The 12,256-nt window shown below is 40.6% G+C and overlaps 1 pseudogene; it reads right to left on the bottom strand.

The window, feature by feature from the left end:
* The window catches only part of LOC115118728 (uncharacterized), a 29,980-nt pseudogene that overhangs the window by 14,171 nt on the left and 3,553 nt on the right, over positions 1–12,256 (bottom strand).

Consider the following 12,256-nt stretch of genomic DNA (forward strand, 5'->3'; position numbering starts at 1 on the left):
TGGTAACCATAAAGAGGGGACACAGACACATATCATTATGGATGCTGATGTCACTGTTGTCATGAAGTGCTTTACAGAAACACAGAGCCCGATAGAGAAAGCTGTATGCTAGACCAGACCAAGCTGTACCATCTGGTGTTCTGATCTGGAGAGACTCTTCTCTGCCTCGTCAGCATCAGGATGTTGTTGAGGCTCCCCAGAGGATCCACCATAGTCATGTCTCTCTCCTGTGTGAACGAGAACATCAAACAGATGGTAAACGTATGACTTGTTATTGCAATCATAGATGGAAGGGAATTCGATTTGATTGGTCCTCAAATCATAGCTCAGACACAACACTTGAGTCAGGATAAAGTGGGGTTAGCCTGCCCCCTGATTGGTCCTCAACTAGCCTGCCCCGGAGCAGGTTAGAGATGAAGGATTTGTTGCCCTAGAAACTTACATGGTTAAGAGGTAAGAGACCTTCAACAGTTATCCTGAGTTGAATTCAGTGAGTCGAATTCAGAATTGAACCGAAGTCAGCTCACTAACTCCTCTATCCCACTACATAGTATACCCCTCAGAGTTAAACAGGCTGTTGTGGGTTCTGATGGGAAATCAAAGTTGAGCAGGTGTTCATAATGTTTTGTAAACTCTGTATATATTGGGTTCAGATGGGGTATGACCGTTGAACTGAGGTCGTTGGGCATTTAGAAGTTATATTCTTCAATAATCAATGGCTACAACTCTCTCTAATGTGTCATCAGGTTCTAGGACTTCTTCTCTGCTTTTAAACTGTGAGATGTGAAGTTGTGGACTGGTTCAGTGACATTATTGGTGTACAGAGCGCTCTGTGAATTTCATAGGTTCCCGTGCCTTATAGTGTCACAATGCCCCCATCTGTCAGCTCTCTGTTTCCACTCTCTCAGCGGAGCTGACCTGAACTGGCAGGTTTCACACCCCATATTTACATAGGGAGTGACATGTCACATTTTCTGGCCTATCCAGAAAATGATCTCTTCCTCTGAGAGAGTGAGCCCAGCTTGGGAGACAGCTCCCAGTGTGGAAAGATGTTTACCCGCTGACTAAACTAAATTCATGTAAATGGACAATAAAGTATCAATAATTTACAAGTTTTAAAAAATGTATGTACCAATGTGCCCCTTTATCAATTCCTCCAGTACTGAACAACATATTTGAGAGCATAACTTCAATAGAATGCCCCTTTAAAACCACACCTTAGCCTAGTTCAACAACTGCCGAGTTGTTTTTAGACAATACTCACTGCTGTTAATCAGATCTTCTGTCTCCTCCTCTTTCACTCCCAGAACGTCTTCAACCGTCTCTTTTATTCCGATAGCCTTCTCTTCCTCCCAAAAAGGTTCGTCTTTCACTCTAACAGCCACCTCTTCCTCCCTTTTAATTCTGAAAGCTTCTACCTCCTCTTCCACTGTGACAGACTGTATCCCCTCTTCCTCTTTCACTCCTAAAGTTTCATTCTCTTCTTTCACTATAACATCCTCCTCTTCCTCCTTTTTCATTCTGAAAGCTTCTACCTCTTTTCCACTGTGACAGCCGATACTCCCTCCACTCCAAAATGCTCCTCCTCTTCTTTCAACGTGATAGCCTCCTCTTCCTCCTTTTTCATTCTGAAAGCTTCTTCCTCTCCTTTCGCTGTAATATCATCCTCTTTTACGACAATGTTCAGCCCCAGAGCTTCTTTCTGAGTCCAGCAGACCTCTTTAGCAGGGGAGAAGTAGCTTAGTGAGCTCATGGTCGGGGATATTAGTTCGCTAAATAGCATTAGCTGGTTAGCATTAGAAACTAGCCTAGTGCCGGGCTCAGTATCAATCTTAACAAGTTAACACATTTAACATGCAAATGACGTTACATTTAAGCAGTTGATACGTTAATTAACACAATTGTGTTTAAAACACTGAGACTAATATACACAAGAATGGTCTAAAGAGCTTCAATATTTCGGTTTCATGTTGCCTAGCAAGCTATCGAGGTGGATGAATACGTAGCCGTGTTGCTCTTCTTAGCATCCCGTCCACTAGATTAGACGTCACGGAATAATTACCCACGTCGCCATCTGTTGTCTGAATTGGGTAACGCAAAGAGGATTCTGTCAAACAATGTCATAACAAATCATTTAAAGGTTTTTCCATACTTCTTCTATATACACTATCACCCTCTACGTAGTTGATAAAAATCGGAAACATCCGGTATTGATGGATATCAATATGTTGTATCATATGGTTGACAAATGTTCATCGGTAGCGTGGCCGAGCGGTCTAAGGCGCTGGATTAAGGCTCCAGTCTCTTCGGAGGCGCGGGTTCGAATCCCCGCTGCCAGTTATTTTTGGCTCTTGAGTTTTTGGCGCTGTTCGATTCTAAACTGTATCACAAACGGTCGTGATCGGAAGTCCCACAGTGCGGCTCACAATTGGCCCATGTTTGCGGTCATTGTAAATAAGAATTGTTCTTTATTTAACTGACTTGCCTAGGGCTAAATTTTTTTTTTATATATATCATTAGAACTGACAGCCATATTGTCCTCATTCCAAGCACAGCTGTTGATTCTCTAACCCTTTTCTCCATTTCATCCGCACTACTCGCCTCCTTTTCCTAAACTATGGTTCCTCGTCGTAGATTTATGTCTCGAAGGTGAATGTTGATCCAACACCTGCAGCTAATTCAAACCAGCCCACTGGGTACAGACGTCATTTCAACGTCGAGTTTTGATTTACATTTGGTCAAATTGTCAACTAAAGTGAATTCAACATGAAATCAACTAAACATTTCACCGTGTCATTGGATTTAAGTTGGGTGAAAATGCTTTATGTTAATCCAAAGTCTTCAGCAATGCGTGGGCGAGTCAGTGCCACATGTTCATTTTTGCCGACATCAAGTTATCCTGAAAACCTAGGCTATGTGGCAAATAACGTAAAAATGTCGTCTTCCCTGTCAAAAAAGATTGCTGTTTTGAAACTGCAGTCCAAGTGCAGTAACTGCAGTCGGCAGTGGTATTTAGGACGCAGTAATTGCAGAATAGCTGCAGTGTACTACAAGGTTCATTTGATTGTACTAAATAAATGCGTTCTTTGGTTTCCATGACAATGAACTGTTTTTCCTTCACTCCTATTGATAAAGACCATTTTATTAAAAGACATCTGTGCTGCATGTGTGAAGTGTCATTCTGTCATTGGCCCACAACATGTTAGGTTTGTATTTGCACAACAATGATTTGAATGTTAGTATTTTTTTTTAAAATAAAACATATCTGATAAATACATTTAAAAATATGTCTGTCATCTACCTAGTCACTTTAACCCCTACCTACATGTACACATTACTTCAACTACCTTTTTTTTACATTGACTCTGTACAGGTACGTCTTGTATATAACCTATAGATAATGGAGATAATAGATAATGTCATGTTTACAGGCTGAACAGAGCTCTATAATAATAGATAATGTCATGTTTATAGGCTGAGCAGAGCTCTATAATAATAGATAATGTCATGTTTATAGGCTGAACAGAGCTCTATAATAATAGATAATGTCATGTTTATAGGCTGAGCAGAGCTCTATAATAATAGATAATGTCATGTTTATAGGCTGAGCAGAGCTCTATAATATAGATAATGTCATGTTTATAGGCTCTATAATAATAGATAATGATAATGTTTATAGGCTGAGCAGAGCTCTATAATAATAGATAATGTCATGTTTACAGGCTGAGCAGAGCTCTATAATAATAGATAATGTCATGTTTATAGGCTGAACAGAGCTCTGTAATAATAAATAATGGCATGATGAGGTTGAGCAGAGCTCTATAATAAGATAGATATTGTGGACTACAGAATTTCAATCAATGTCATAGGCTGCATTTGATCCATTTTTAATCCTGTTTTGTTGGTGGCCCACTCTTTGATGGTAAAACACTGTGGCTTTAAAAGGATACTGCGAGATTCTGGTACCTAGTGTTAGCACATTGACTCACCTGTGTGGAAGCACCTGCTTTCATATATACTGAACAAAAATATAAACGCAACATGCAACAATTTCAAAGACTTTACTGATTTACAATTCATAGATGGAAATCAGTCAATTTAAATAAATTCATTAGGACCTAATCTATGGATTTCACATGACTGGGCAGGGGTGCAGCCATGGGTGGGCCTGGGAGGCCACTGGGAGCCAGACCCAGCCAATCAGAATCATTTTTTCCCCACAAAAGGGCTTTATTACAGACAGAAATACTCCTCAGCACTGCACCCGCCCCCGGATAATACCGCAGGAGTAGCCAGCTGTAGAGGTCCTGGCCATAAACAAGAAAATGCTCATCCAGAAGTGGCGCTCCTAGTGGCCGGGGACTTTAATGCAGGCAAACTTACATCAGTTTTACCTAATTTCTACCAGCATGTCACATGTGCAACCAGAGAAAAAAAAAAACACTAGACCACCTTTACTCCACACACAGAGACGCATACAAAGCTCTCCTTGCCCCTCCATTTGTCAAATCTGACCATAATTATATCCTCCTGATTCCTGCTTACAAGCAAAAACTAAAGCAGGAGGGGAACGGCACCTCAGTACCTCCAGGCTCTGATCAGGCCCTACACCCAAACAAGGGCACTGCGTTCATCCACCTCTGGCCTGCTCGCCTCCCTACCACTGAGGAAGTACAGTTCCCGCTCAGCCCAGTCAAAACTGTTCGCTGCTCTGGCCCCCCAATGGTGGAACAAACTCCCTCACGACGCCAGGACAGCGGAGTCAATCACCACCTTCCGGAGACACCTGAAACCCCACCTCTTTAAGGAATACCTAGGATAGGATAAGGTAATCCTTCTCACCCCCCCCTAAAAGATTTAGATGCGCTATTGTAAAGTGGCTGCTCCACTGGATGTCATAAGGTGAATGCACCAATTTGTAAGTCGCTCTGGATAAGAGCGTCTGCTAAATGACTTAAATGTAAATGTAAATGATTCATCTAATGGCATTGAGGAGTACACCCCCCCCAGTCACCGGCTTCATCAATAAGAGCATCGACAAAGTAATCCCCGCAGTGACCTTGCGTACATATCCCAACCAGAAGCCATGGATTACAGGCAACATCTGCACCGAGCTAAAGGCTAGAGCAGCCTTTTTCAAGGAGCGGGACAAGTATTCCGTACGCTTATAAGACATCCTGCTATTCCCTCAGACGAACCATCAAACAGGCAAAGCGTCAATACAGGATTTAGACTGAATCCTACTACACCAGCTCTGACGCTCGTCGGATGTGGCAGGGCTTGCAAGCTGCTTCCCAGTGACACGAGCCTACCAGACGAGCAAAACGCCTTTTAATGCTCACTTCAAGGCAAGCAACACTGAACCGTGCATGAGAGCACCAGCTGTTCCCGGACGACTGTGTGATCACGCTCTCCGACGCCGATGTGAGCAAGACCTTTGAACAGGTCAACATTCACAAGGCCGCGGGGCCAGACGGATTACCAGAGCACGGGCCACCTGGCAAGGGGTTCCTACTGACATTTTCAACACCTCCCTGACCAGGTCTGTAATACCTCCATATTTCAAGCAGATCCCCATAGTCCCTGTGCCCCAAGAAAGCGAAAATAACCTGCCTAAATGACCACTGCTCCATACCACTTACGTCTGTAGCCATGCTGATCCTCAACACGGGGGCCCCCTCTAAAACAGAACATTAACTCAATTCAGTTGATATCAATCAACAAAGAGATTAGAATATGTTGAAGGTTAGCTGTATTGGGTGCAGATGACTGAACGGCTCACCTTTGTGTCTGTAGGTATACAGGCGAGGAGGCAAACAAAGGTATGTCCATTGGTATTGGTATGTTATGCAGATCTCATTTACCATCTAACCTCTTCAATGAATCAATGAATATCCCATAGGCCTCTACATTTGGGACAAGGTACAGTATAAGTTAAATGTTTGGACACACCTACTCAGTCAATAATTTTGACTATTTTCTACATTGTAGAATAGTGAAGACATCAAAACTATGAAATAACCCACATGGAATCATGCAGTACCCAAAAAAGTATTTAAAAAAATCTAAATATATTTTATACTTTAGATTGTTCAAAAGTAGCTACCCGTTGCCATGACGACAGCTTTGCACACTCTTGGCATTCTCAAATAACATTTTATTGGTCACATACACATGGTTAGCAGATGCTATTGCGAGTGTAGTGAAATGCTTGTAGTGTTGCGAAATGCTTTTGACGTGAGCCTTCTCTCAACCAGCTTCATGAGGTAGTCACCTGGAGTGCATTTCAAATAACAGGTGTGCCTTGTTAAAAGATCATTTGTGGAATTTATTTTCTTCTTAATGGATTTGAGCATATCAGCTAACACACCTGACTCCAATAATCAACTAATCATGTATTTATTTTAAAACATAACATTTATTTTTCAAGTATTTTATTAAAGAATGAAATTATTTGTAAAAGTACAAAGAGAATCATGTGTTTGTATTTATTATGGATCCCCATTAGCTGCTGCCAAAGCATCAGCTACTCTTCCTGGGGTTTATTATGGATCCCCATTAGCTGCTGCCAAAGCATCAGCTACTCTTCCTGGGGTTTATTATGGATCCCCATTAACTGCTGGCCAAAGCATCAGCTACTCTTCCTGGGGTTTATTATGGATCCCCATTAACTGCTGGCCAAAGCATCAGCTACTCTTCCTGGGGTTTAGCAAAATCCCCATTTTAACTGCTAAAAGCATCAGCTACTCTTCCTGGGGTTTACATGGATCCCCATTAACTGCTCAGGCCAAAGCATCAGCTACTCTTCCTGGGGTTTATTATGGATCCCCATTAACTGCTGCCAAAGCATCAGCTACTCTTCCTGGGGTTTATTATGGATCCCCATTAACTGCTGGTGTAAGCATCAGCTACTCTTCCTGGGGTTTATTATGGATCCCCATTAACTGCTGGCCAAAGCATCAGCTACTGTTCTGGGTTTATTAGTCTGTGTCAGCAGTTTATACAATTTTAAAAACCCCATGTGTGTATATTCACAGATTTTACAATTTTAAAAACACACTATGTGCCCTCAGGCCCCTACTCCACCACTACCACACATATCTACAGTACTAAATCCATGTGTATGTAAGTTGTGTATGTTATCGTGTGTGTCTGTGTGTCTGTCTGTGTGTATGTGTATGTGTGTGTGTCTGTGTGTGTGTGTGTCTGTGTGTGTGTGTCTGTGTGTGTGTGTGTGTGTGTGTGTGTGTGTGTGTGTGTGTGTGTGTGTGTGTGTGTGTGTGTGTGTCAATGTTTGTATTGTTCACTGTGTTCCATAGGTGTAAAATGTAATTTTACTGCATCAGTTGTACTGTGGAATAGAGTTCCATGTAGTCATGGCTCTATGTTAGTACTGTGGAATAGTCATGGCTCTAGTACCATGTAGTCATGGCTCTATGTAGTACTGTGGAATAGAGTTCCATGTAGTCATGGCTCTATGTAGTACTGTGGAATAGAGTTCCATGTAGTCATGGCTCTATGTAGTACTGTGGAATAGAGTTCCATGTAGTCATGGCTCTATGTAGTACTGTGGAATAGAGTTCCATGTAGTCATGGCTCTATGTAGTACTGTGGAATAGAGTTCCATGTAGTCATGGCTCTATGTAGTACTGTGGAATAGAGTTCCATGGCTCTAGTCATGGCTCTATGTAGTACTGTGGAATAGAGTTCCATGTAGTCATGGCTCTATGTAGTACTGTGGAATAGAGTTCCATGTAGTCATGGCTCTATGTAGTACTGTGGAATAGAGTTCCATGTAGTCATGGCTCTATGTAGTACTGTGGAATAGAGTTCCATGTAGTCATGGCTCTATGTAGTACTGTGGAATAGAGTTCCATGTAGTCATGGCTCTATGTAGTACTGTGGAATAGAGTTCCATGTAGTCATGGCTCTATGTAGTACTGTGGAATAGAGTTCCATGTAGTCATGGCTCTATGTAGTACTGTGGAATAGAGTTCCATGTAGTCATGGCTCTATGTAGTACTGTGGAATAGAGTTCCATGTAGTCATGGCTCTATGTAGTACTGTGGAATAGAGTTCCATGTAGTCATGGCTCTATGTAGTACTGTGGAATAGAGTTCCATGTAGTCATGGCTCTATGTAGTACTGTGGAATAGAGTTCCATGTAGTCATGGCTCTATGTAGTACTGTGCACCTCCCATAGTCTGTTCTGGACTTGGGGACTGTGAAGAGACCTCTTGTGGCATGTCTTGTGGGGTATGCATGGATGTCTGAGCTGTGAGCCAGTAGTTTGAACAGACAACTCGGTGACTTCAACATGTCAATACCTCTCATAAATAAAAGTAGTGATGAAGTCAATCTCTCCTCCACTTTGAGCCAGGAGAGATTGACATGCATATTATTAATATTAGCTCTCTGTGTACATCCAAGGGCCAGCCGTGCTGCCCTGTTCTGAGCCAATAGCAATTTTCCTAAGCCCTTTTTTTGTGGCACCTGACCACACGACTGAACAGTAGTCAAGACTGAACAGTAGCCTTGTTGATAGTGTTGTTAAGGCTAGAGCATCACTTTATTATAGACAGACTTCTCCCCATCTTAGCTACTACTGCATCAAATATGTCTTGACCATGACAGTTTACAATCTAGGGTTACACCAAGCCCATTAGTCATCTCAACTTGCTCAATTTCCACATGATTTATTACAAGATTTAGTTGAGGTTTAGGGTTTAGTGAGTGTTTTGTTCCAAATACAAAACTCAAAGTATTGTAAATATTTAGGGAAAACTTATTCCTTGCCACCCACTCTGAAACTAACTGCAGCTCTTTTGTTAAGTGTTGCAGTCATTTCAGTCGCTGTAGTAGCTGATTTGTACGGTGTGTGAGTCATCCGCATACATAGACTCACTGGCTTTACTCAAATGTCATTGGCATGTTGTTGGTAAAGATTGAAAAAAAGCAAGGGGCCTAAACAGCTACCCTGGGGAATTCCTGATTCTAACGGTGTAACAATGCATCATGTAGATGTATATAATGAACAGACCAGGTCTATACTGCTCCTACATGGTGTAACAATACATCATGTATATAATGAACAGACTAGGTCTATACTGCTCCTACATGGTGTAACAATACATCATGTAGATGTATATAATGAACAGACTAGGTCTATACTGCTCCTACACGGTGTAACAATACATCATGTAGATGTATATAATGAACAGACCAGGTCTATACTGCTCCTACATGGTGTAACAATACATCATGTAGATGTATATAATGAACAGACTAGGTCTATACTGCTCCTACATGGTGTAACAATACATCATGTAGATGTATATAAAAAAGTTTGAACAGACCATTCAAAGTTTGTCTATACTGCTCCATGGTGTAACAATACATCAAAACTGTAGATGTATATAATGAACAGACTATATCTTATATTTGCTCCTACATGGTGTAACAATGCATCATGTAGATGTCCAGTATCAGTCAAAAGTTTGGACACACCTACTCATTCAAAGTTTTTTTTTTCAAACTATTTTCTACATTGTAGAATAATAGTGAAGACATCAAAACTATGAAATAAACACATACAGTGAATCATCCTGTAGTGACCCAAAAAGTGTAAAACAAATCAAAATATATTTTATATTTGAGATTCCTCAAAGTATGCCACCCTTTACTGTTCAGCTTTACATCCTTGAGGTCTCCTGTGTGTATTCTCTCATGTCTTCTCATGTTCCCTAACTGAATAAAACTCTTTCCACATTGAGAGCAATGATGAGGCTTCTCTCCTGTGTGCGTCCTCTCATGTCTTCTCAGATACCCTAACCAAGCAAAAACTCTTTTCACATTGGGAGCAGTGGAAGGGCTTCTCCCTGTGTGTATTCTCTCATCCCTTAACTGGTTAAAACCCCTGAGTTTGGACGTCTCTGGTTCCTCTGAGTCTGGTCTTTCTCCTGCCAAAGACAGAGTGTTTATTTAAATACAGACCTGAATGACACCTCCAAAACTCTCTTGCGAGGAGGTTGAATCCAAATCAGATCCCTCAACCTGAGGCCAGTTTTTAAAAAAATCTAATTTAAGAGTCTGGTTTAATTTGAATTTAATTTGAATTTGAATAGTAATGGGAGTCTTTAGTGGCAGACGTGACAAAATGTTAACCATCCAATTTTACTTAAAGTTAACTGTAACATTGAATGATCAATTATTTTAACCCATATATTAAGATGACATAAAAAGGACATGGTATACTTAGCAATGGTCATCACACTAGATTAATAATATACTGAAACCATATCAGGATCAATTAGATCGTCATGCGTGTCATGACATCATAAACACATCTTGGATTGATAATGTAAAATTTCCTAAACAGCGCCAACATCAGGCTACTTACTGTAGCCTCACTCTACCCGTGATGTCAAAGCAATTTATGATAAGGTGCGGAAATGAACTAAACGATTTGGTATCACTTTAATTATGGAAGATTGAATAAGTGTGTGAAAACTGTTTGTTTGGAATAATTCGTAGCTGTCATTTCTTTCTGAGCATTAGAGAACATCCTAATCAGTTCCCATCCCAGAAAACACGCGGGAACCGTAAAGTGTTGTCATTTCGCTTTAACACGGAAGTTTTGTGAATGACGGCTCACTTGACCACCAGTCTTTAACATGACACATTAGTTCAACAACCATGAGTTTGTTCCACTGTTTTTAAAATAGCACTTACTGGTGTTAATCAGATCTCCAGTCTCCTCCAACGTGACAGTAATCTCCTCCTCCATTCCAAAAACTGCATCCTCCTCTTTCACTCTTAAAGATCTTCCTCTTCTTTCACTGTAACAGCCTCACCTCTACCTCTTGTTTAACTGTAACAGCCTCCCCTTCCTTCTCCTCTTTCACTGTAACAGCCTCCTCTTCCTTCTCCTCTTTCACTGTAACAGCCTCTCTCTTCCTTCACTGTAACAGCCTTCTTTCTCTTCTTTCACGAGAACATCTTTCTCCGTCCAGCAGACCTCTTTAGCAGGGAGGGAGAAGCTTAGTGAGCCCATGGTCGAGGATGTTAGCAAGCTAGTTAGCATTAGCCGAGTGTTACTTAGCTAGAGAGCTAATAACGTAACTAGTCAATTGGGCCTAGAGTAACTAGTAAATACGCAGACGGTGTGTTTAAAACACTGGAGTTAATCTGAACAAAAATGTCCCAAAGAGCTTCAATGTTGTGGTTTTATTTGGCTAGCACGCTACGGAGGTGGCTGAAGTGTTGTTGAAGAAAAAGCATCCCGTCCACTACATTATACGTCACGCAATAAGCGTCACCTGAAAGACTCTCATCGCCACCTGCTAACTGGAGTAGGTAAATACAGTTGAACAAAAACAACATTATGGAAACAATGTCAACAAATAATTGTTAAATAACCAGCTCTCTTACTTCTTACAGATTATAATTTCTCTACGCAGATGTAGAGGCTAAAAAGAGATTTGTACATTATGATAAACCCGGTTCTGAATCAGGTTACGAATCCACCCTGTTATGATCAACCCTGTTATGATCAACCCTGTTATTAGTAAACCCTGTTATTAGTAAACCCTGTTATTAATAAACCCTGTTATAGTAAACCCTGTTATAGTAAACCCTGTTATTAATAAACCCTGTTATAGTAAACCCTGTTATTAGTAAACCCTGTTATAATAAACCCTGTTATAGTAAACCCTGTTATTAATAAACCCTGTTATAGTAAACCCTGTTATAGTAAACCCTGTTATAGTAAACCCTGTTATAATAAACCCTGTTATTAGTAAACCCTGTTATAATAAACCCTGTTATTAATAAAACCCTGTTATAGTAAACCCTGTTATTAATAAACCCTGTTATAGTAAACCCTGTTATTAGTAAACCCTGTTATAATAAACCCTGTTATTAGTAAACCCTGTTATAGTAAACCCTGTTATATTAAACCCTGTTATTAATAAACCCTGTTATTAATAAACCCTGTTATATTAAACCCTGTTATTAATAAACCCTGTTATAGTAATCCATGTTATAAAAGGTCATGTTTTTTAAAATCCTTTGTTGTTTGTTCTTTTTTCACATTAATAGTTTTCATCTCGGTGAGAGAGTCCTATTCCTTTACAGGGGACCTGCAGTTCAAACAATAACAATGTCGCCACCCCTCCCCTGTTTTGGTAAAAAGCTGAGTCTGGAGAAATACAACCAGCCTCAAATTCATAGAGCAATGGATGCAAGAACTGACCAT

This window comes from Oncorhynchus nerka, unplaced genomic scaffold (assembly GCF_034236695.1).
Source record: "Oncorhynchus nerka isolate Pitt River unplaced genomic scaffold, Oner_Uvic_2.0 unplaced_scaffold_1089, whole genome shotgun sequence".
NCBI classification, from domain to species: Eukaryota; Metazoa; Chordata; class Actinopteri; order Salmoniformes; family Salmonidae; genus Oncorhynchus; species Oncorhynchus nerka.